Raw genomic sequence first — 25,026 nt, 5'->3', positions numbered from 1 at the left:
AGCCAGCTTTTTCACTTTCCTGGTTCACTTTTATCAAGAGGCTCTTCAGTTTTTCGGTTTCTGCCATAAGGGTATGCATAATATCTGCATATCTGAGGTTACTGATATTTCTCCCACCAATGTTGATTCCAGCTTGTGCTTCATCCAGCCCAGTATTTCATATGATGTACTCTGCATATAAGTTAAATAAGCAGGGTAACAATATACAGCCTTGATGTACTCCTTTCCTGATTTGGAACCAGTCTGTTTCATGTACAACACACAGTTCAAACAAAGCAAAAAAATAGAATAAAAAATTATTTTATCTTTAAGAGGTGAAGTTTTAAATGATTTATATTTTTGTGTGTGTATGTACATGGATGGGTACTTATATATTTTCTAAAATTTCCAACTTGAACATGTTTGTAGTGTGGAGAAATTGTAATTAAAATAATAGGGAAAAAATCCAGTAAATGCTGTGGCTATATTTTTACCTGCCTGAGAGAAGTAAGCAAGCTGGTAATGGCCTTTGCATATTTTTTTTCCTTATTTTTCTACAAATATACAATTTATATTTTAGACTATATTCTGCAATCTATAATAAACCTCTGACACATTATTTCCAGAAAAATCGGAGCATACAGTTGCTTTTAGAATTTTCAGAAGGAAATTACATTTACATATAAAATAACATATAACTGACTTCGCTGTTGTATGTCTAAAGTTCTTCTTCAGGTAAAACCTGCCATACATCATTCAATTTGACAAGATTTTAAAAAATATAACTCTTCATCCTTATTACAGATTACTCTGTGCTCTGGTTAATTTGATCAACATAAACACTTTAATTACATAATTTTTGTTCCCTAATGCCCTTTGGCAATACAAGCTTCAGTCTAATTCCTTTTTAATAATCAAGCATGAGCTGGTTTGTAAGAAATTATCCAGAAGTACCTGCAGTATTTTTTATTTTCCTCTTAGACCCATTAGAGCACACTCATTAAGCAAATCATGCCAGTGAAGCACTGTGCCAAAATGTCAGTGGGCCCAATGAGAGATTACAGAATCATAAATCAGTGATGAACAGTAGCTTAACTTTCTCCAGACCACTAAAATATATGGTTCAGAAATGCCTTTAATATGTGAACAAAAATCAAAAGATTCATGGATATTCAAGATGATTATAAGCAACAACATAATTGATGACACTATTAAAATTAGTGAAACAGCATATATTCAGAGTAAAATATACAGCACAACTTATGATTAAACAAATAACATGACCTTATTTTTATCTCAAAGAGAATTTTATATAAAACAATGAATGCTTTAACTCTTCAACATTTTAACAAACAAATCATGATTTCCTTCCAGGCTACAAGAGGTTCAGGAAACTCATAAATAAAAGTCACATAAGCTATTAAAATAACACATTACCAACTTTCTCTTTTTGTTAGTTAAAACATACTATGGGACATTACATCATTTTGTTATATGAAACTTTCTTGGCTCTCTTAGTATGGGAAATCATTTAAATTATCAATTGTGATGTTTAACCTTAAATCCTGATGCGAAAATGGTTTTAACTGATGGTTAAAATGAGTTAGCCACCTTCCCTTTAAGAGGACCATGAAGGGTCACTGGTTACTCCTTTAACTGTCTTCTTTGAGCTTTAAGATTCATTACCGCCAGAAGACGCGTCTCACCAAGGAGGCACTCCTGAAACAATGATTGATATTTAATTAGAGAACAGACCTTGGGTCCATGTTGCTTTGGTAGAATGGATTTAGCACTATGATCTGGTCAGAGCTCTCACAGTGACCTCAAAGATCATTAAAAAAAAAAAAAAGACAGCTAATCTCCACAATAGATATGTGATAACCGATAAAGGATAATGAAAAAGCCCAGCAAAACAATCTACTTCCTCCTCTGTCTATGCTCATAACAAACAGTTCAGTAACTGAGCAAAGACAAAAGTATTTGGTGGAGCAGTAAAGAGAACACAAGGCACTCCTACAACTACAGGGTACTTAATGTTAGATAATCTGATCTGGGGCAACACTTCCCTGGTGGCTCAGATGGTAAAGAATCTGCTTGGAATGCAGGAGACACAGGTTCAATCCCTGGGTCAGGAAGATCCCCTGGAGAAGGGAATGGCAACCCACTGTATTATTCTTGCCTGGAGAATTCCATGGATGAGGAGCATATTGGGCCACAGTCACAGGCCTGCAGAGAGTCAGATGCAACTGAGCAACTGACACTTTCATTTTCACTGTCTTTGATGATCTCAGGAAACTCACTGACCACATCACCAACTCAATGGACATGAGTTTGAGTAAACTCTGGGAGATAGTGATGGACAGGTAAGCCTGGCGTGCTGCAGTCCATGAGGTCTGAAAGAGTCGGACACAACTTAGTGACTGAACAACAACAACAAAGCTAGAGAAAAAATAAGTTCTTTTGATTTCAGGAAATTGCGAAAATGAATACCGGATCCTCTTCAAAACAATCTCACTTTGTGTGTGTATGTGTTTTTGAAAAGCTGGCAGAACTGTTTTCCATTTTTTTCAATGATTTTATTACAGAAAAATCCTATTCTTCAAACTAATTTATTATTGTGTGAAGAAACGTATTATGGTATTTGTGTTTCAAGTGTTTATCAATACGACAATAAAAAAAAAGAACTTGGGAAAGTATACTGGAGAGATGATTAGGAGGCTATTATACCTGTTCATATGAAAGAGATCAGTAATCCATAACAGAGATGAAAAGTTACATTTTTTAAAAGCTTGTCAAGTTGAGTGAAGTATAATGGGTTTTCTCTGAAGCAGTTTTTTGGACACAGAACATCAAAGTAAGTTATATGTTGTTGTTCAGTCACACAGTCACATCCAACTCTACGATCCCATGGATCAACAAATTTAGTTTATTAACAGGACTTAGTAATTATGTAATTATTTGTTAGTAATTCATTGGAAGAACGGTCCCCAGATTTTTGACATACAAGACAAGGTGCATTGTGTTTACTGAGATGAGGCATCTTCCTCTTCAAGAAGGCACATGAAGAGGAAGACGGGCAAAGTGAGATAGTAAAGTTCAGATACTAAGTAAGAAGTTAAAAAGTGGACCTAGTGCTGAGATGAGAGGAAAAACTGAAAACGCAACTCTGGGAGACAGATCAGAACAAAGGCAAGTCCTTTTAAATATTTGCCCAAATGATTGCTAGTTTAAAAATAAACACACACATACACTTACACAAGCAACATAAACCACAAATATTTTTAAGCTGAATGTTTTATAACACATAGTAGAATTTTAAATTTTATACCAACATCCTTTCTTTATAATTATTAAACTATATTTTAATATGTATAAAAATTCTTAAAGTTGCCCTGATTCTAAAGGTTATTTAAAAGAACTGTGTGTTATCTATACGAAATCTTCCAATCAATGAATGAGGTCCATATATTTACTGCCTTGTTTTTAGCATTGTTCCTATACAAGTTGAAAGTGAAAGCTTTAGTCCAACTCTTTGTGACCTCATGGACTGTAGCGATTCTCCAGGCAAGAATACTGGAGTGGGTTGCCATTTTGTTCTCTGGGGGATCTATGTGACCCAGGGATTGAACCCAGGTCTCCTGTGTTGCAGGCAGATTCTTTACTATCTGAGCCACCAGGGAATCCTACACAAGTTAAGTCTACATAAAATTTCCAGTATCCCTTCTGTCTCGGAAATTATGTAATCCTATGCAAAGCATACTCAGAATCCTCCTTAAAAAAAAAATTCCCCATTATCAGAATCTTTTTACACCATAACCTTTTAACAGTAAGTGACACCACCCTTAAGGCAGAAAGCAAAGAGAAACTAAAGATCCTCTTGATGAAGGTGAAAGAGGAGAGTGAAAAAGCTGGCTTAAAACTCAACATTCAAAAAACAAAGATCATGGCATCTGGTCCCATCACTTCATGGCAAATAGATGGGGAAACAATGGAAACAGTGACAGACTTTATTTTTTGGGGCTCCAAAATCACTGCAGATGGTGACTGCAGCCATGAAATGAAAAGATACTTGCTCCTTGGAAGAAGAGCTATGATCAACCTAGACAGCATATTAAAAAGCAGAGACATCATTTTTGTCAACAAAGGTCATATAGTCAAAGCCATGGTTTTTTCAGTAGTCAAGTATGGATGTGAGAGTTGGACTATAAAGAAAGCTGAGCGCTGAAGAATTGATGCTTTTGAGCTGTGGTGTTGGAGAAGACTCTTGAGAGTCCCTTGGACTGCAAGGAGATCCAACCAGTCCATCCTAAAGGAAATAAATCCTGAATATCCATTGGAAGGAATATTCACTGGAAGGATGCTGAAGCCGAAGCTCCAATATTTTGGCCACCTGATGCAAAGAACTGACTCATTGGAAGAGACCCTGATACTGGGAGAGATTGAAGGCAGGAGGAGAAGGGGGCAACAGAGGATGAGATGGTTGGCTGGCATCACTGACTCAATGGACATGAGCTTGAGCAAGCTCCAGGAGATGGTGAAGGACAGGGAAGCCTGGCGGGCTGCAGTCAATGGAGGCGCAATGAGTAGGACACTACTAAGTGACTGAACAACAACAGTATGACTTTATTGTAAGGCAAAAATATTGGAGCCATGAAATAAAGATACTTTGGAATTCACCCAAGCCTAGTAATATCCCTTAAAACCACCATTCAAGCAAGTCTTATGAGAAAGACCTTAGCATAAGTTGAATTTATATCTAAATGCCCTAATTAGACCACTGTTGAAGCCATAATCATTAGTTTTCCTATTGTGCCTGGCTGCTAAAATAGTTTTTCTCACTGTGTACAATAAATGAGCAGCAACATCAAATTATAACATTTGCAAACTGGAAGGCACCTTTGAGATTAGCTATTTCAACCTCTTCAATTTACACATGAGAAAGAGGAGGTTCAGTGAGGTTAAGTGAATTGCTTAGAAACAATGTGCAAAATCAAAATTTGTTACCGATATTGAAGGGTATTGTATGAATTAAAAGGTTTTGAAATGTTGCAAAATAGCTCCTCTAATCAAAAACATAAAATCAGTTGTAGAAAAGAAAAGAAACAGGAGTATTAAACTCATTGGATTTAAGTGTGAGCACCTAGATTACAGTGTTTTCTGACACTATCGTATCAATCATTTTTAAGTATTTTTTCACATAGTTCACTTATGATAACAAAGTGAATAGTCATTAAACTGTGAGTTCGATCCCTGGATCATGAAGATACACCAGAGTAGGAAATGGCAACCTGCTCCAGTATTCTTGCCTGGAGAATCCCATGGAAAGAAGAGACTGGTCCCCAAGAGTCAGACATGACTAAAGTGACTTATCACACAGGCTTGTAGGAATTTTCAATCATCTGTTATGAGAACATGTCCTGATTTATTAAAAAAAATAATAATAAGCTGATCGTTCTCAACAAAATATTTGCTGACTTTGTAGTTCAAAATTAAATTCTCAAAAAGGACATACACATATAAAGAAAGTGCTCCTTATTTTATATTGCCCTGTCTTAAATGAGGCAGGAATGGACCAGACCATTGTTGATTCAAAGAGAAAGATGAGTCAAACAGAACTTAATGGACCTTGGTTGAGACACAGGAAGGGCTTAAGACAAAAGAATCATCAGTTCACTTTAGTTCAGTCCCTCAGTCATGTCCGACTTTTTGCGACCCCATGGACTGCAGCACGCCAGGCCTCCCTGTCCATCACTAACTCCCGGAGTTTACATAAAGTCATGCCCATGGAGTCAGTGATGCCATCCAACCATCTCATCATCTGTCGTCCCCTTCTCCTCCTGCCAACAATCTTTCCCAGCATCAGGGTCTTTTCAAATGAGTCAGTTCTTTGCATCAGGTGGCCAAAATATTGGAGTTTCAGCTTCAGCATGAGTCCTTCCAGTGAATATTCAGGACTGTTTTCCTTTAGGATGGACTGGTTGGATCTCCTTGCTGTCCAGGGCCTCTCAAGAGTTTGCTCCAACACCTCAGTTCAAAAGCATCAATTCTTTAGCACTCAGTTTTCTTTACAGTCCAACTCTCACATCCATACATGACTACTGGAAAAACTTTGACTAAATGGAACTTGGTTGGCAAAGTAATGTCTCTATTTTTAATATGCTGTCTGGGTTGGTCATAACGTTTCTTCCAAGGAGGCAGCATCTTTTAACTTCATGCAGTCACCATCTGCAGTGATTTTGGAGCCCCAAAAAATAAAGTCTCTCACTGTTTCCCCATCTATTTGACATGGAGTGTTGGGACCAGATGCCATACTCTTAGTTTTCTGAATGATGAGTTTTAAGCCAGCTTTTTCACTCTCCTCTTTCACCTTCGTCAAGAAGTTCTTCTTTAGTTCTTCTTTGCTTTCTGCAATAAGGGTGGTATCATCTGCATATCTGAGGTTATTGATATTTCTCCCGGCAATCTTTATTCCAGCTTGTGCTTCATCCAGTCTAGCATTTCACTGATGTACTCTGCATAGAAGTTAAATAAGTAGGGTGACAGTATACAGCCTTGACCTACTCCTTCCCGATTTGGAACCAGTCTGTTGTTCCATGTCCAGTTCTAACTATTGCTTCCTGACCTGCATACAGATTTCTCAGGAGGCAGGTCAGGTGGTCTGGTATTTCCATCTCTTTAAGAATTTTCCACAATTCGTTGTGATCTGCACAGTCAAAGGCTTTGGTGTAGTCAATAAAGCAGAAGTAGATATTTTCCTGGAACTCTCTTGCTTTTTTGATGATCCAACAGATATTGGCAATTTGTTATATGGTTCCTCTGCCTTTTCCAAATCAAGCATGAACATCTGGAAGTTCACGGTTCACATACTGTTGAAGCCTGGCTTGGAGAATTTTGAGCATTACTTTCCTAGCGTGTGAGATGAGTGTAAAGAATCATCAGATCGGTGCAGAATGGTACTGAGCAAGATTTTCTCAAAAGATAAAGTGAAAGATCCAATACTGGAAGACATATGAGAAATAAGCAAGATGCAAATTCTTTTTAAAAATATGAGGAAACTGAGGGCCAGAGGAAAAGAGTGACTTACTTGGGTTTTGTACTAGTCAAGGGAATAAGTCAGGGTTAGAGGCCACGTCTCCTGGGATATAACAGAATATATCACTTGACTTTACCACTCTGTGCAGACCAGTTTTCTGCAGACCATCACACATGTGGAGAATTCAGGGATACAAGCTGGGCTATAATCTGAGAGTGCCCCTGGGTTCTCAAGAGTATCTTGTTGGTACTTCCAGTCTTCCACACACCAGATGCTCAGAGGCTAGCACCTTGTAGTCTTTGGATTCCATAAATAAGTCATTTCTTCCTCATGCAATCTTCTCTTCCTTTGTTGATGATTGAGAGAGATTCCATAGCACATAAACAGTGGTACTAAAACTATCACCAATGACAATGCTTGTTAACTCTGCTCACAAAGTACCTGGCATTCTGTGAAATGTGATTCTCAATAATGAAATCAATATCTTTGCTTCTGCCCAGGATCATTCCTCACAGGATTCTACTCAGTTCTTCCTACTCTCCCAAAGCCATCCTTCTGTCTTTTTAAAATGGTGACCCTTTGAACACAGAACCAGATGAGGACAAAAAGGTACCAGAAAAACTCTAATTTTTCATTCATTCCCTTATAGGCCTGAGATTTATCAAGACCATTGTCAAAATCTTGATTATTGAATTTTCCTTCTGTTATAGAGCTTTAGTCAATGAATCTTGCCTTCTTCACTAAGAAGCATTATCATCTACTAGCCATTTGCCCTAAGCTTCCTTCATAGACCCAGTTAATCATTACTGCTGATTGTAAAACTCTGGCTCATATTATTTTGGCAAACCACCCACTGAAATGACAGGACAAATTTAACTTGAATTCTGGGATAGTGTTGCAGGCTCTGGGATGTGTCAGATGTAATTTAAAAATTAAGAACAGAGCCAGAAAGCCAATGATAATGCAAAAGGGGCTAAACTCAGCATCAGGTTTATAGGAGATTGCAAAGGTTCAGCAAAAGACTCAGCAAGGGACCAGGAACATATCAAGGAGTAGTGTTTAAACAACACTAATTTGAAAGTGCTTGACAAATTTAGGTCCCTACCCATAGTCTTCTACTGAATTGGAAGTCTTCATTTACCAGATACTCAAGCTGCTTTCTTTGTTCAAATTCTCTCAGAATCATGGGGATTGGGGAGAAGGTGATCACATGTAAACCAAATCCCAGAGTCAGAATCAGGACAGAGGTCCCTTGGCTGCAGCTGTCTCACTCCCCTTTCCCTTCTGGGCATTGAGGCTGCTGGCCATTCTTTCTGGTGTTACCACTATGGGAACATTTGGCTTCTGCTGCCCCTGGGAACTTAATGCCTTTATCAGTAGTTTTCTGGTTTCCAGATCTTTTCATCTCATGTTTATCTCAAACCACTAAAGAAACATCCTCCTCTTCTAGTGTCCAGCCATTAGCAAATGTATCTGCCCAAATAGCAGAAGCTATCCTGTCCACCTAGCACTTTACAGTTTGCCAGAAGTTGCCCTTGAATATTCATTGGAGGGACGATACTGAAGCTCCAATACTTTGGCTACCTTATGCAAAGAGCCAATTCAGTGGGGAAAAAACCCTGATGTTGGGAAAGACTGAGGGCAGGAGGATAAGTGGGCAAACAGAGAATGATATGGTTGGATGGCATCACTGACTCAATGGACATGAGTTTGAGCAAACTTTAGGAGATAGTGAAGGACGGGTAGCCTGGCGTGCTGCAGTCCATGGGGTCACAAAGAGCCAGACACAGCTTAGCCACTGAACAACATGTTGTCCGGGGACTAAGAAGGGCTGTGGCCAAGTGTATTCATCTCACTCTACCAGGAATTGATACCATTCCTGATCACTCTCCTCCCTACTTGCACACTCACCACTTAGGCCTTCCATGACCCTAAGTCTGATGCCCCCTGCCAACTCCTAACATCCTCATGGTGACCTTTTACTCTTAGAAACTTCTTTGTCCCATCATTTTGGCATTAGTCAGGAGATACTGAATTTGCCAAACATGCCAGCATATATGAACCTCCAATATGGACACACTTTGAATGCTTACATTGCTAGGAGTACCACTGGCCCAGGTGGGCTGTAACTGTGTAGCAGTTAAAGATGGCCTTTGAGGTTTTCATTCTGGGTGCTTTGTACTCTGATGCCAGCCCTATGTGTACATATACTATGTTTTTACTGAACTTTTATAAGTTCGTCTTTCTACCAAGTGAATGCTTGATTAGAGGGTCCTAGATTACTTAAGATAATGGAACCAAGAATGAGGCTAAATCAAAATGGAAAATCATTCATATTGTGTTTGCTTATTTTATTTGTACTTAAAAGTAGTCATGAACAGAGTTATTCTTGTAAATTATATTACTTCAAAATTGTGGTGCTACTGTGAAGCCTCATTGAATTTTTATCATTTTCCACCCTGCTTCTCTGTGGGATTATCTCTTTTTCTCTCTACAATACTGATTAAGAGGATCAATTTTACAATTGAGGAAAAGCATCAGACTAAATAGAACTTTGTTCAACTGTTCTTACACTAAAGCTCACTGTCTTTTTGCCCATACTTTCCCAGGCTGAAAGAGCTAATTAAACATTCTAGGAGAAAACAGCTTCCCCTCATTACCAGCTGGCCTGTGGGCTGCATTTAGTGAAAACTATAAACAGGGGTGTCAATGATGTTAATGAACTTGAAGCAGAAAAAATGACCAAACAAACCAGGATTGTTTGTGGATAGACAATCACAAGGCTATCTGATCAGGGTTTAGTGTCCTTTTGTTCTTGTTATTGTTCCCATAAAAATAAAGCTTGGTTTTGGTATTTCACTTTTGTATAAAAATTTCATAAAACTGGAGACATTTCAAAAGTCTCAACTCGAATGTGATTTTAAAACTGACATGTATACACTGCTCTATTTAAAATAGATAACCAACAAGGACCTACAATTTAACACAGGGAACTCTGCTCAAGACTCTATTATAACCTAAATGGGAAAAGAATTTGAAAAAGGATAGATACATATGCATAATTAAATCACTTTGTTGTATATCTGAAACTAACACATCATTAATCAAATATACTTCAATTTAAAAATGAAGAATCCATAAAATCTGCTTCAGAAAAATAACAACAACAAAACCAAAAGTCTCAACTCATACTAATAAAATAATAAAAATTTTTCTGCACAGTTCCATTGTCTTGAGAACTCTGATTAGAACAAAATGGTAAAACATTATGGTAAAACAAAATGAATAAATATAATATCACCAGTTGGTGTTATACTCATGTAATTTTTCCAAATAATGCTGCAGCTGGCTTTGGATATCTATCAATATCCAAATATTGGACAATTCATATTATCATCACACCACAGAGAAAATTTTAGATTTTCCATCTATAGCAAACTATTGCATTATCATAAAAGAATGTTTTCAAATGATGATCCAGTATTCCTCCTCATGATGTAAAGAGCCTCAAATAAAGCACAAATAGTATAAATTGTGAAGGAATAAAAATAGGAATAGACCTGTGATCTAAAAGCTGTGTATATGTAATAGGGTGGATTATGTTACATGTGTTATAACAACTTCATCTTCCCCCACTGGTTATGAGGCTGTAATTTTTAATTTCTGCAAGTACCTGATAACCTTTCATGCAACTAAAGGATATTGTGTAAAGATATGAGTCACTACTGAGTAATTGTCATTGTATCTGTAAATGCCACTCCTTCACAATCCTTGCCATTACTGCTTTGTCACTACTATCTTCCTCATTCCCAGGTTCATATACAAGACACATATTTCAAAATTTAAACGAAATCTGTGTTGAAAACTTTGAGGAGTTATGAATACCATTCATGGTTGTTGAAAACACAAAAAACAACTGAGAATATTGGGTAAAATCACAAATTCTTTTTATGTGGTCATCTTTTAAAAAATAATTCTTTCATTTGAAGCAAGATTTCAACAATTACAAATTGCAGTCTTGGGATCACTATGAGCACATAGCTATGCCCCCTGGACCTGGACATTTTGACTTGGCTAGGCATTTATCATGACCAGGGGATTATGGTTTTATTGTAGTTTCTTTGTAAACTCACATCACAAAGGTGGTTCTTGACATTTACACAATAGATACTTCTGTGTATTATAAATCCGTGCCCTAAACCACCTTTCATAGGCCAAATTCAGAATTTCCCACTAGAAGTGATTGTGAGTGATTTAGAGAAACCCATGGAGATTTGGAAAGGGAAGGGAGGTCAGCCTTCATGATGTGACTGTGGCATTTGTAGACTATTTTTTGGAGCAGCACCAGCTAAGCCAAGCAATGCAAATGCTTTCTGACCATGTTGACCACAGGACAGTACAGGCTTCTCTATCCCACCCCTCTCTTCCATACTGAGGGGTCTTATGCAGATTCCTAGCACTAGAGGACACCTTTAAGTTATCAGTTAATTCATTTTATCATGCACAACTAAAATTACCCCTTACCCCACTGAATCTCCCCTTTCCTTCCAAACCCTTTCTGCCTCCTCAGTCCTAATTCTACTCTAGGCTATGAGAGTGGCAATAAGAAGAGGAAGCACCTGTGGAAGGCAGCTGGCGAGTCTCCTCACCCCGGGGTCTGTGAACAAGTGTGGGCTATCTCCCTACTTCCTTCTGTCTTAGCCATGCTCCAGAACACTGTGAACATCCACTCTAGATTTAAAGGCTGAAGGCCACTCAACATTCAGATCAAGCCTCTATGGAAGAAATCGGACAGAGGCAGGAGACCTGTGAGGGAGGTTCACAAACTGATGTCTCTGATTTCTAGGAGGGACCTGGCAGGATTCCATTCTGCTGCTGCTTCCCCTTGTCCTGCAAAGGTTCATACCCACCCACTGGAATGCCTGCAGGGATAGTGTTTAACAAAGTAGTGCCAATTTTTAGTTTTCCAAAAATGGAACACTACACACACATCACTAAAATAATCATGTATTTTGTTTGTTTTTCAAACATTCAATTTCTCAAATATATCTGTCAAACATATTATATACTAAACTACGTTGTTGTTCAGTCACTAAGTCGTGACCAACTCTTTGCAACCCCGTGGACTGCAGCATGCCAGGCTACACTGTCCTTCACTATCTCCCGGAGTTTGCTCAAACTCCTGTCCATGGAGTTGGTGATGCTGTCCAACCATCTCATCCTCTGCCATCCCCTTCTCCTCCTGCCCTCAATCTTTCCCAGCATTAGGGTCTTTCCAATGAGTCAGCACTTTGCATCAGGTGATCAAAGTATTGGAGTTTCAGCTTCAGCCTCAGTTCTTCCAATTAATACTCAGGATTGAGTTCCTCTAGGATTGACTGGTTTGATCTCCATGCAGTCCAAGAGACTCTCAAAAGTCCTCTCCAGCACCACAGTTCAAAAGCATCAATTCTATGGCACTCAGCCTTCTTTATGGTCCAATTCTTACATCCATATATGACTACTGGAAAAACCATAACTTGAACTATATGGACCTTTGTTGGCTCAGCGAAGTCTCTGCTTTTTAACACACTGTGTAGGTTTGTCATAGCTTTCCTTCCAAGGAGCATCTTTTAATTTCATGGCTACAGTCACCATCTTCAGTGATTTGGGATCACAAGAAAATAAAGTCTGTCACTGTTTCCCCAACTGTCTACCAAGAAGTGATGGGACCAGATGCCATGATCTTAGTTTTTTGAATGTTGAGTTTTAAACTAGCTTTTTCACTGTCCTCTTTCACTTTTGTCAAAAGGCTCTTTAGCTCTTGAGTCCTTCCAATGAAATTCAAGGTTTTAGGATGGACTGGTTTGATCTCCTTGCAGTCCAAGGGACTCTCAAGAGTCTTCTCCAATGCCACAGTTCAAAAGCCTCAATTCTTTAGAGCATTCAGCATTCTTTATGGTCCAACTCTCACATCCATACATGACTACTGGGAAAAGCCATAGTTTTGACTATACAGACCTTTGCCAGTAGAGTGATGTCTCTGCTTTTAAAAACACTGCCTAGGCTTTTCATAGCTTTTCTTTCAAGGAGCAAGTTTGTCATAGCTTTTCTTGCGAGAAAAGCTATGATAAGCCTAGACAGCAAGCCTATAATAAAGTACCTATCCTGCAAAAGATATCACCAATTAAGAATCTATATGCCCACCTTAGAGTTCTTAAATTATCTTGGAACTAAAAGAAAAGGTCATGGCTGTACCATTAAAGGAAATAGGAAAAAGGAGTTATTTCTTGTCCTTCCATACAACATTTGGGATAGAGCTTTCATTATGACTTAAAATGATACCAAGTTCAGAAAAGTGATGAAAAATTATTAGAGGATCTTCAAAACTTATCTTTAAAAAGCTTAACATAACAAACTATACTTTCTGAGCAAAACTTGGATCAGTTTCTTGAGCTTGCCAAGACATAAGGATCAACCATTTTGAGGAATGAAATATTCAATAAATGCCAGTCTGTCAATTAAACAAGCGAACTATATCTTTGTTTTGTCTTTTAGAACTATTTTGCTAAACTTATTGGTGAATAGGCCTTTTTCAGTTTATAGGTTTTTATAATGACTCACTACCTAAAAATTCAGATTCTTCATATAATTGTTCATAGAGGAAAAATTAATAGATATTTTTCCACCTTTCTAGATTTCTAAAACCTATGAGAAAGGCTAAAGCCATAGCACTATTGTTGTCTCTGGGACAAATCAGTATGGAGAAAGCATTCTAGATGAGTGCTTATCATCTAACACAGTTGATGAAACTTATCACTGGGTGATGGTCCTAAAATGCCTCAGGCATCACACTCCTCACTGGAACCAAGAATAAATCAAGAAGGCAGAGAAGGTAGGGATGCACTTTCATAGGGAATTACAATGGTGAGTGGAGAGAATATAGCCAAGCACTCTAATATTTCCTGCTGCTGTTTACTTACAAGCTCTGTACTTTGTAAAAACTGTCATTTAAAACTATGGGAAGAGCCTAAAATACTCTGATTATGGCAACTTTATCATCTCTAACATATATCTAAATCAACACCATAGTGGGGCCAACAATAAGAATTATGATCAGTAATTTCATTTAACATTTTGATAGTCAGGTAAGTCAGGTAAATTGCTTACCTGACTGTTCACAGTAAGCGATTTCACAAGCATTACTCGCATGTAGATACACAGGTACGATTAGTACCCCCATTTTCAGATGATGCAGTGGAAACCAGATTAAAATTTAGGAGCAAATAAGTGACAGAGCAAGTAAGTCAGCAAAAGCTTCAGCCTACGAGTCTGGGTTTCTTCTCACTGTATCCTATTTTTATTATATTCTTCAAAATGAATTAAAATCACCAGATCTGTTGAAATTTGCCAGTAAATGTATTTTATACATTATCAAGTCATTATTCCCTATGGTATAAATTATTCATTCAAAGAGAGAAAAATCAGGAAAGAAAAATAACATTCGCTGGTGACTCATTATTTACTAGGTGGGACATTTTTATGATTGTCACAGATATTCTAACAAGCTAACAAGCACAATAAAATTCGTTCCTGTCCCACATTAAAATAATTTTAGCTGGGAAAAAAAAGACATAATTACTATTATCATTTTGCTTTTGAAATTATTGGCTACAAGTCTCTCATTTAATTAGGATAAGCTCTGATTTCTCAGCAATCATTTTGTAGAAAATCTAGTCTATAGATTATTTTCAAATATGACATTTTTATTAACACTAAATTTAACAACTCATGAAGTTGACAATAATGTTATGCTTCAAAGACATTTAATAAAACATGTATTCATTTAGATTTTGCCTTTTTATCATAATCTCCAGAGAATTTTCTTTCTTGGTTTCAAGCCTATTTTTTGCAGACCACTGAAAAACCTGTAGCCCCCTAATGCTATGTTCTGGTGCCTGATAAATAAAGTGACCTGGGGCACTATGCCAGCCAGTTTGCAGACCTTACCTCATAAGATTATCTGTCCAGTAAAAAAAAAAAAAGCACTCTGAGCTACAGATAATAGTTTGCTGCAGCAAAACCCCAGAAAATCTATAAGGAGGATGATCTCCTAGAAATTCCTACCACACCAGCAATTTTAGTGTTTTCTATTTAAATAACAATCAAGTTCGGGGGGAGGGGGAGGGGACTGCAGTGAAAATAGAATATTGGAGATACAGGGATGTAATCATTTTTTTCCTTTATAAATGTTACTAGAAATGTTAATCATTTATGGACTTTATTTCATTAAAATATATCAATGTCAGTTCATTAGTTGTGACACATATACTAATGTATGATCTTAACAACAGGTAAGAGGCAGGTGAGGTAAACCAGAACTCTGTATTATCTTTGCAATTTTTTGTTAGCCTAAAATAATTCTAAATATTTATTTTTATATATGGAATCATGAACAAAAGTTTTTAAACAGAAAAAGTATGGCCCTAATATTTTCTTTGTACCCTTTCCCTTTCATTCCTTCCCCTTCATGGATATTTCAGTCATAAGGCCACTGGATGGGCAAGTGCTAACTGCCTACGTAGAGGGCAGCTTGTTAAGGAAGGATGAAGTTCAAGTGTAGTGATTAAGTAATCACACAGAGAGAAGGCACCAGATGTCCTGCTGTTAAAGAGTTACAAATGTGGAAAGAAAGAAAATTAGAACACCATGCTGTGGCAATGAATTAGAATTGGCGGTTTCAGCATGAACAATGGTTTTCAATATATGCATAGAAATATCAGTGTAAGTGTGTGTATGTGCCCTGTTCACTGAGAATGACCTGGGTTCAGTTTCACTTCAATAGCAACTAGTAGACCTAATGCCCCGATAGTAATTTCAAAACATCATTCTTAACTAAAAGAAACTAGGGCCCTTTAGAGTAATAACTGGGTAGTAACTGGTTCTTATTTTTGGAGGGGAACTTGATAATATGATTCTAAAAACTTAAAGAATACATAATCATTTCTCCAGATATTTCATATATGTAAGTATCAATGAAATTATGAAATTAATTAACAAAAGTGAAATCTGTCCATTGGCATGAGTCCAAGATGTATACTTAGTTTTGCTTATTTTAACAAAGAGGTAGACAAAATGCTCAAGAGTCGAGGTTTGGTTAGTAAGGGCCTATATAGCCATTAAACAAAATTTTATTGATTTATATTTTATTAACACATTGTATGCTTTTATATACTTTTACACAGGTTTTTTAAAATATATTTTTATGTATTTTTGTACTTATGTTTTATTAACTCTAAAAGGCATTCATAATATATTGCTGAGTGGTGAAAACAAAGTAGAAAGCCATATAATAATAACATGGTATGAAAAGTGTGTGTGTGTGTCAGATCAGTGATCCTTATTGTGTAAACTCATTATATGTGAAACTAAAGAAAGCTGAGTGCTGAAGAATTGATGCTTTTGAACTGTGGTGTTGGAGAAGCCTCTTGAGAGTCCCTTGGACTGTAAGGAGATCCAACCAGTCATTCTAAAGGAGATCAGTCCTGGGATTTCTTTGGAAGGAATGATGCTAAAGCTGAAACTCCAGTACTTTGGCCACCTCATGCAAAGAGTTGACTCATTGGAAAAGACTCTGATGCTGGGAGGGGTTGGGGGCAGGAGAAGAAGGGGACGACAGAGGATGAGATGGCTGGATGGCATCACCGACTCGATGGATGTGAGTTTGAGTGAACTCTGGGAGCTGGTGATGGGCAGGGAGGCCTGTCGTGCTGCAATTCATGGGGTTGCAAAGAATCGGACACAAACTAAGCGACTGAACTGAACTGAAACATACCTACACACAACTGCAATTAGAAAAAGAGAATCACAGAATATGCACAATTGTTAATTTCTTAAATTATGATGTTTAGATAAATATCATTTCCTTTTCTTTGTTTTCTACATTTTCTATAAGAAATGTATACAACCTGGTTATATAAAATAATAAAGAAGTGGAAGCTTTGCCAGAACGCATGTGAGCCATTTCTCAAGTTGGTTCATCCTACTTAGCCTTGATCTCTGAGACTCTGGGCTAATCACCATTATTGAAAATTGCAACCTTCTGCTGGCAGAGAAAGCAACGAAGCTGAGAGGCTAAAAACACCTGGGCAGGAGGCATTCACTCTAATGCAAAGTGTTGACTGCTCTTTCTTCACAATCTGATAAGGGACAAGACAAATCAATGTTGTCAATAAAGAGTGTTTCTGTGTCCTTGAGAGAAGACTTTATGCATAGAAAAGATCATTCCTAGGTTTCCTTTAGTTTTAAAGCCTAAAGTTAAATCTATTCAAGGTGCAAATCTAAAAGCCTAACTCACCTTTAAGTTTTTAGATCAATTTACAAATTATTAGTGTAAAATATTTTAATAGTAACTTAAAAGATTTGATTGATCACTTGTCCAATTTTCAAAAATAATTATTTTAAAAGCAATCCCTTTAAAAATTGTCTGATAAACTGAATAGGTTAGATAGGTAGATAAATAGATGGATAGATATAGATACATATGAAATCTTAAAGGATTCCCAGGTGGCACAGTGGTAAAGAATCTGCTTGCTAATATAGGAGACACAAGAGACATGAGTTCCATTCCTGGATTGGGAAGATACCCTGGAGTAGGAAATGGCAACTCACCCCAGTATTCCTGCCAGAAAATCCCATGGACAGAGGAACCTGGCAGGATACAGTCCTTGGGGTCACAAAGAGTTGGACATGACTGAGCATGAGCATGCACACAAGATAAAATCTTGAATGATCCAAAACTATATGTAACTTGGTAAGATTTCAACTTAAAATGAGTCAATCTAAAAATTTAAATCATTTATGCTATTACACATTTTAAGACAGAATCATTTTAAGATGTTACATGGTAGGGCAAATTCTCTTACACACTAGAAATTCTTAAATACCACATACACACAGATCTCTTTCTTTACACAAAAATATTGCTGCTAAAACATTTAACTATTTTAAATATTTCTACTGTAAATTATAAATCTTCCAAGGTTAAAAACTCTTTATCCATGAAGGAATGAATATCACTAAAAATAGTTTTGAGGTTACCTTTTCAATCAATTGAAACTGTATGTTGGATGGAGATTTCAATCAAGCTGCTGACTGGATTTTGGTCAGTGCCATTAAGGGTCATCTTGAGCCCTATTCATGGTCTATTGAAGTGAAGTGAAGTTCGCTCAGTCGTGTCCGACTCTTTGCGACTCCAGGGACTATACAGCCCGGGAATTCTCCAGGCCAGAATACTTGATTGGGTAGCCTTTCCCTTCTCCAGGGGGATCTTCCCAACCCAGGGGTCGAACCCAGGTCTCCTGCATTGCAGGTGGATTCTTTACCAAATGAGCCACAATCAGGGGAAGCATGGTCTATTACAGGGATTTAATGAGGGTTGAGTTCAAGAGCCTTGAAAGTGACATAGCACATATTATAGATTTACTTATACCCTTCCCAAATTTTTAAGTTACATTAACTTTCATCCCGTTAACTATGATATTTAATTGAATCCAACAATGTGAGTCACTGCTTTTCAGTTCTGAATTATTTTTAGATTCTTTCCATTAGGACTACAATTCCTACACTTGCATATATTCCATAACATTTGACTAAAAGTTAGATCTCTCACACCAAGCAGTCATAATGCATAAAGTCTTCCTCCTGATGAACATGTATGTATGCACATGTATTTTGTTTTGTAGAGAAAGCAGGAGTGAGAAAATGGTTAAATTGCTGGTAAACTGGTCAGTTTAGGGGCAAAGAAATTTTGCTGTCTTTTTGCTATCTTATTTTCTAACAACCCAGGCAAGTTGATAATATAATGTTTAACTGACAAAGCTTAGGAAGTAAGTTCTACTTCTTAAAAATGTATTATTTATTTCTAAAGAATCAGATCACTTCTCCAGCCTACTTTTTTGGAAAAGAGAGTTTAAAGTGCAAGCTCAATTGCTTGGCCCACAATGTGGTGTCACATGGGCATAGGAGGTCAGCTGCATCAGAAGCACCACACTACCGCTCATCCTATAGCTCCCACTGACAGCGGAGCCCCAACACCTGTAGAACCTAGCACCTATGTGAACTTCTTTTCATTTCAGCTATAGGAATGCCATTGACTAAAGAATTTAAAGGTGAAGGAGGAAAAAATGCTGCCTCCTCATATTTAGAATACCTTGTTTATACTCTCCTGAAGGCAGAAAGGTACAATAGACTTAGTTGTGCTCAAGAAGTTATTCTAGAAACAATTATTTACTGATTCTCAATGCCAAAAGAATGTCAGAAAGTAAAAAAAGCAGTCCATGATCTTGCAGAAGAGTTACAGCTGGAAATCCTTATATAGTTCTCACCAATCTAAAAAGAGCTCCCATTTTATCTGTGTCATGAATAAAAAGATATTGGCATCCAGCACCAGGATTATCATCTGCCTACTCGGAAAAATGATTAATTTAAGACAAATAGATGCTGGCTTCAAACACCCTGATTGTATTTCCCAGATACTGCTGTAGCAACACTCTCTCCACTCAGATGTTATCTAGTATTCAGAGGATGGTTCTTTCCTACTCACAAAACACAGAGCACTCAAGATTTAATCTAGCTCCCTGTACAATGTAGTTGAATTTTTTTTTCCACTTTGCCATCACCCCTACCAATACAAATCTCTTTTTTAACTTTTCATAGCATAAACTTCTTTTTTTTCCCCTTTCTATTTCATTATAGAAAAATAGCTTAACTATATAGGATGATAGTAAAAGTATGCCACTCAAAACAAATAAGTAGAAAATAGCAATCACAATATGATCATTTAATTTTAAAATTTTGCAGAGCATGAGTATGCTCTCGTTATCCCTGAAAAGATTTTTATTCTAAAGATCCTCTTTTTAAAAGCATACCTTATAAGTATAAGGTTGTCTTCATTCCAAAAGGCTATTACATTTTAAAATTTCTTTAATTCAGTTTGTTAAAGGCAGAGGATATGTACTACCAGTACTTTTTTTACAATAAAAACATGACCTAGAACAATCTTCCTCCTTTTATGAGACATAGATCTTAGAGAATGACCTTATAAAAAATCTAAGGCTATTCTGATCCTAAAATATATCACTGAAAGCAAATTCTAACAACTAAGGATGATCACTGAATACACATCACACTACTTGTCTTCACATCTGGAAACAATATCACTCCCCACAATCCTGGGAGCCTTCAGTCAAGAGATGAAGCTTAAGAGTATGTTTTCTTTTTACCAGAGTGCTGTCTTACTAAAAACTCTCACACACACACACATACACACACACACACAAATGAGATATGGGTCCATGGTAATTGAATATGGTTCCATGGTAATTAGGTATAATATTTTGTGGAATAGAGATTTAACTTGTCAAGCAATGACTTAGGTCAGACTATTTCTCTACCTTGTGAAAGACTCCATAAAACTGCCAGACATGAAAGTAATCTTATACCTTCAGCTCTGTTTATGATGAAAACAAAATTACCCTTCTCATCAAGTCAAAACCAAAAAGTGTAGACTTTAAAATAAAATTTAATAAAAATTATCATTGTAAACATGTATAATCACAGCAATTATAACACAAACAAAAAGTTGTTTGGCCAAAAGAGTTGATAATTCTAAGGAGTAGGTGATCCAAAGGGCCTCAATATTTGATCCTAAAATTTGCAATATGACTCTGAGAATTTTGTGTTTATAGTTATGTTTTTAGACATCTTATAACAATAGCTGGATTTTTCTGAGTATATCACAACTGAACAAAAGTGGCATAGCCAATTGAAAAGTTTTGCAAGAATACAAAATAATCACACAAAAATCATAATTATTTCTACTAACTAGATCCTATTGGGTTAGGAGTTAAGACCTTCTAGTTAGTTCAGCCAATATCTTACAAAATGTAAGCCTCAGAGCCTCTCCAGGCTGAAAGAGGCACAATATAATTATTTATCAATATTTCAGCATACAACAACACACTAAGTCCAGGATAGATTTGCCTAGGATCCCTCCAAGAATAAGTACCCATATTGAAATGGTTTTTCTATGAGGTCAACAGTGGCGTATACATAGCTGAGAGGTCTCTGTAGTAGAAACAAGGAAGTATAGTGACAGGTGAAGCATGGACCAAAATGGCTTTTATGCATTTCCAGCAGATGCCAACACTGCAAAGTGGTGATGGAAGACCAGATGCCTACACTGCCCTGACTGTCATGCCACTGAAGACTCTGGGAATTTGTCCTCCAAAGTAGTCACCTCAGTAAACTTTCATTTTCTGTAACTCACTTCACAAAGTGGCATTTATAATCACATATATTAAAACAATGATATTTAGTATCCCACAAGGCTCTGAAATGTCCAAAACCACTATGTTTGTGAAGAAATGTGAAATTTTCCTGAATTAGAATGAGCAAAAGAGCTTTGAATTCAGCATAGGCTGAAAAGATTGCACAATAATAAAGATTTGCTGGCTAAATTAACAAAAATCCATTTACGTGTCTAGGACAGCCAATTTTTCAAAATATTTCACTATTCTTTCTTTTACTATTTACATTGTTTCTCTTAAAATATATGATTACTTAGACTTATTTAACTTCTATGCAGAGTACATCATGAGAAATGCCGGACTGGAAGAAACACAAGCTGGAATCAAGATTGCCGGGAGAAATATCAATAACCTCAGATATGCAGATGACACCATCCTTATGGCAGAAAGTGAAGAGGAACTCAAAAGCCTCTTGATGAAAGTGAAAGTGGAGAGTGAAAAAGTTGGCTTAAAGCTCAACATTCAGAAAACGAAGATCATGGCATCTGATCCCATCACGTCATGGGAAATAGATGGGGAAACAGTGGAAACAGTGTCAGACTTTATTTTTCTGGGCTCCAAAATCACTGCAGAGGGTGACTGCAGCCATGAAATTAAAAGATGCTTACTCCTTGGAAGGAAAGTTATGACCAACCTAGATAGCATATTCAAAAGCAGAGACATTACTTTGCCAACAAAGTTTCTTCTAGTCAAGGCTATGGTTTTTCCTGTGGTCATGTATGGATGTGAGAGTTGGACTGTGAAGAAGGCTGAGCGCCAAAGAATTGATGCTTTTGAACTGTGGTGCTGGAGAAGACTCTTGAGAGTCCCTTGGACTGCAAGGAGATCCAGCCAGTCCATTCTGAAGGAGATCAGCCCTGGGATTTCTTTAGAAGGAATGATGCTAAAGCTGAAACTCCAGTACTTGTACTAAAATTATAAAGATTACTCCAATCATAATTATATCCAATACTTTGGCTACCTGATGCAAAGAACCAACTTATTGGAAGACCCTGATGCTGGGAAAGATTGAAGACAGGAGGAGAAGGGGACAACAGAGGAGATGGTTGGATGGCATCACCAACGTGATGGACATGAGTTTGAGTAGGCTCTGGGAGTTGGTGATGGACAGGGAAGCCTGGCGTGCTGAAGTCAATGTGGTCTCAAGGAGTCGGACACGACTGAGAAACTAAACTGAAGTGAATCATAATTATCTTTGTGTACAGAAAGATACTTAGATATTTTTGATATTCAAAAATCCATTACTCATAGATTTTTGAAAAACTAAATTGTGATTTGTTGTGTTAATGTTACATGACATAGAGCACACAGCAAGTTTAAGTAAGCCATGTATCTTTGGAGTTCTTCCAAACATCAAATAACCAGAAAATAAATCTTGTAAGGGAGGAAAAGTAACAAAGCTCAGAGTTTAGTTTTACTAGCAGTCTCCAACATCTCTTTTAGAAGGGATGATCCTAAAATATTTCAAAGCATGTAACACATGGATTCCATTCTCAGGCTCCACTTTACCAGCTGGACACAACAGCAATTTAGTAAAACACAGCATTTTAGTTTTTAATAGAGAAAAACTTAGGATTACTGAAGCATAATTACCCTATAATCTTCCTCCTCTATAATTTACTATCAGATACTTCCATTCTTTACCACCAAATGTTTTGAAGAGTGGTCTACTCTTTGACCACATTGACTAACTGATCAATTGCAAACTGGTTTCTCCCAGCCACTTTATTATTTTTTAAGGCTCCAGGAAACCGGTAATTGCCAATATTAGTAGGTCATCTCAGTCCTCAAGTTTTTTGACCTCTCTAGAATTTTACTCTAGCATCTACTTTTATACCTCTCTCTTATACTGACTTTCATGGCCCCGCGTTTCCTTTGTTCTGCACCTGTAATGCTCTGCCACCTCTTTCATTGAGTCCCATTTGCCCACTTCTTAAAATTAGGTTTACATGGTACTCTTCTCCACCTACAGTGTCTCGTTTCCTTTCATTATCTCACAATCATTTTGGTTCCCATGGTTTCAACTCTTCCCTCAATGTAGAAGACTATCAAATTTGCATCACAATCCAGACTTCTTCAGTTCTCCAGACTCTAATTGCATTTACACCTACAACTTTCTATGGAAACTCCATTTCAACATAATATATACAAACTATTTTTCTTCCAAAATCTAGGTTTCCTCCTTTATCCTCCATCTCTATTAAAAAAAAAAAAAAAAAGCATAGACTTTGTAGTTACTGACATTCAAACCCACAGAGCATCTTTAAGTCATGAAAATCTTGGTGATGACATGCATATTTTCTCCATCTCAGCAACTCCTTTAGTTGAAATTCTAACTGTCCAACTGAGCTAAAATTTTTAAAGACCTACCTTTCTCTCAGTAGTATGCCTTAGGCTAGTTATGCAAACATTTCACTTCATGTAAGATTTTTCTGGACTCCTACACTGTGTCTTGATAACTGATCCATCTTTCATCTCTATGTCTTCCTATCTTGACGCATTCATTAGGCCCAAACACCCCTTGTTGAGCCTGATTCAGGATCCAGCATTTTATGAATTCTATCCATCAGTGGGCTGATAAGTGAGCCTATCCCAGAGTCACAAGCAGAACAAAACGTGCATTACCTTTCATCAAACCATCACCACAGCCTTTTTTTTTTTTTTTTTTTGGTGTCAATTGCTTTTTCTAAACAGAACAATAATGTAGACATGCTTAGAATATTATGAATATACAATGCAAATATCACCACCAAATTCCACTAATTTTAACATTTGGCTAGATTTCTCTCTACTCTGGTTTCTATATTTTTTAAATAAAATTAGGATCACATAGTACATATAATTTTGTATATTATATTCTTTACTTTAGAGAATGCCATTTTCCCCTCCACTTAAAATATTCTTCAGAAATGGTTTCAGGGCACCATAAAAATCCATAATTAATACATCTATTCAATTTTCAAAGTTTTCTTTTAATTCCATAATAACGATCTTTACATTAAAATCTTTGTCAATTTTATTTATTTCTTTATGACATGTATCTGGAAGACATATTATTTAATCAAAGATTATGAGTTTTTAAGCTTATGATCTAGACCATCAAATTGCTTTCCAGAAAAGCTAAATCAAAGTCGTCAACTGGCAGACAGTAAGGGCACTAATTTGCTAACTACAGAATTCTGAAAAGTGCTCTGGCTGCCTCCAGTATCCCCCACCTCTAATTTCTCTGCACTTCACAGGCAACTTTCTAAAACATAGTTAGGATTACATGTGCTCAATAATTCTCTCCTACCTCTGAGCACATGTCTGGGTTCTCCAAACACTGGATGCAACTTCCTTTCTTGTTTTCCACTCCCTTCTTCTGCTTACCCTCAAGTCTATGCCAGCAAGTCTCCTCCAGGAGAGGCTTTTGCAAATATATAGAGTTCCATTCTACACTAATTAAATAAGAACAGGAGTCAGCTTTAAAAAAAAAAAAATTCTCCACAAGATGATTCTAACAGCCAAGGTTTAAATCACCACAAGCCAGACCATTCTGCCTTAAAGTGAAATAGACAGAGCTATTGGGAGAACCTGTCAGAAGTCACTTGACTTTTGAAGACCTCACTTTAAGTGGACCTTACTTTAAGCAGGCTAACTCACACCTTTTAGGGCTAGAGACCAGGA

The 25,026-nt window shown here is 37.0% G+C and overlaps 1 long non-coding RNA gene across 1 annotated transcript; it reads right to left on the bottom strand.

Annotated features, from left to right (window-relative positions):
- Positions 1-1,096: 1,096 nt before the first annotated feature.
- LOC123334763 lies at positions 1,097-25,026 on the bottom strand. The gene is made up of 2 exons (XR_006552880.2): positions 24,653-25,026; positions 1,097-1,698 (listed from the first exon to the last, which is right to left on the bottom strand). It is a non-coding gene; the product is annotated as an uncharacterized LOC123334763 (long non-coding RNA).

Source organism: Bubalus bubalis, chromosome 8, assembly GCF_019923935.1.
Source record: "Bubalus bubalis isolate 160015118507 breed Murrah chromosome 8, NDDB_SH_1, whole genome shotgun sequence".
Lineage (NCBI taxonomy): Eukaryota > Metazoa > Chordata > Mammalia > Artiodactyla > Bovidae > Bubalus > Bubalus bubalis.
This window is presented reverse-complemented; position numbering and strand designations above follow the sequence as displayed.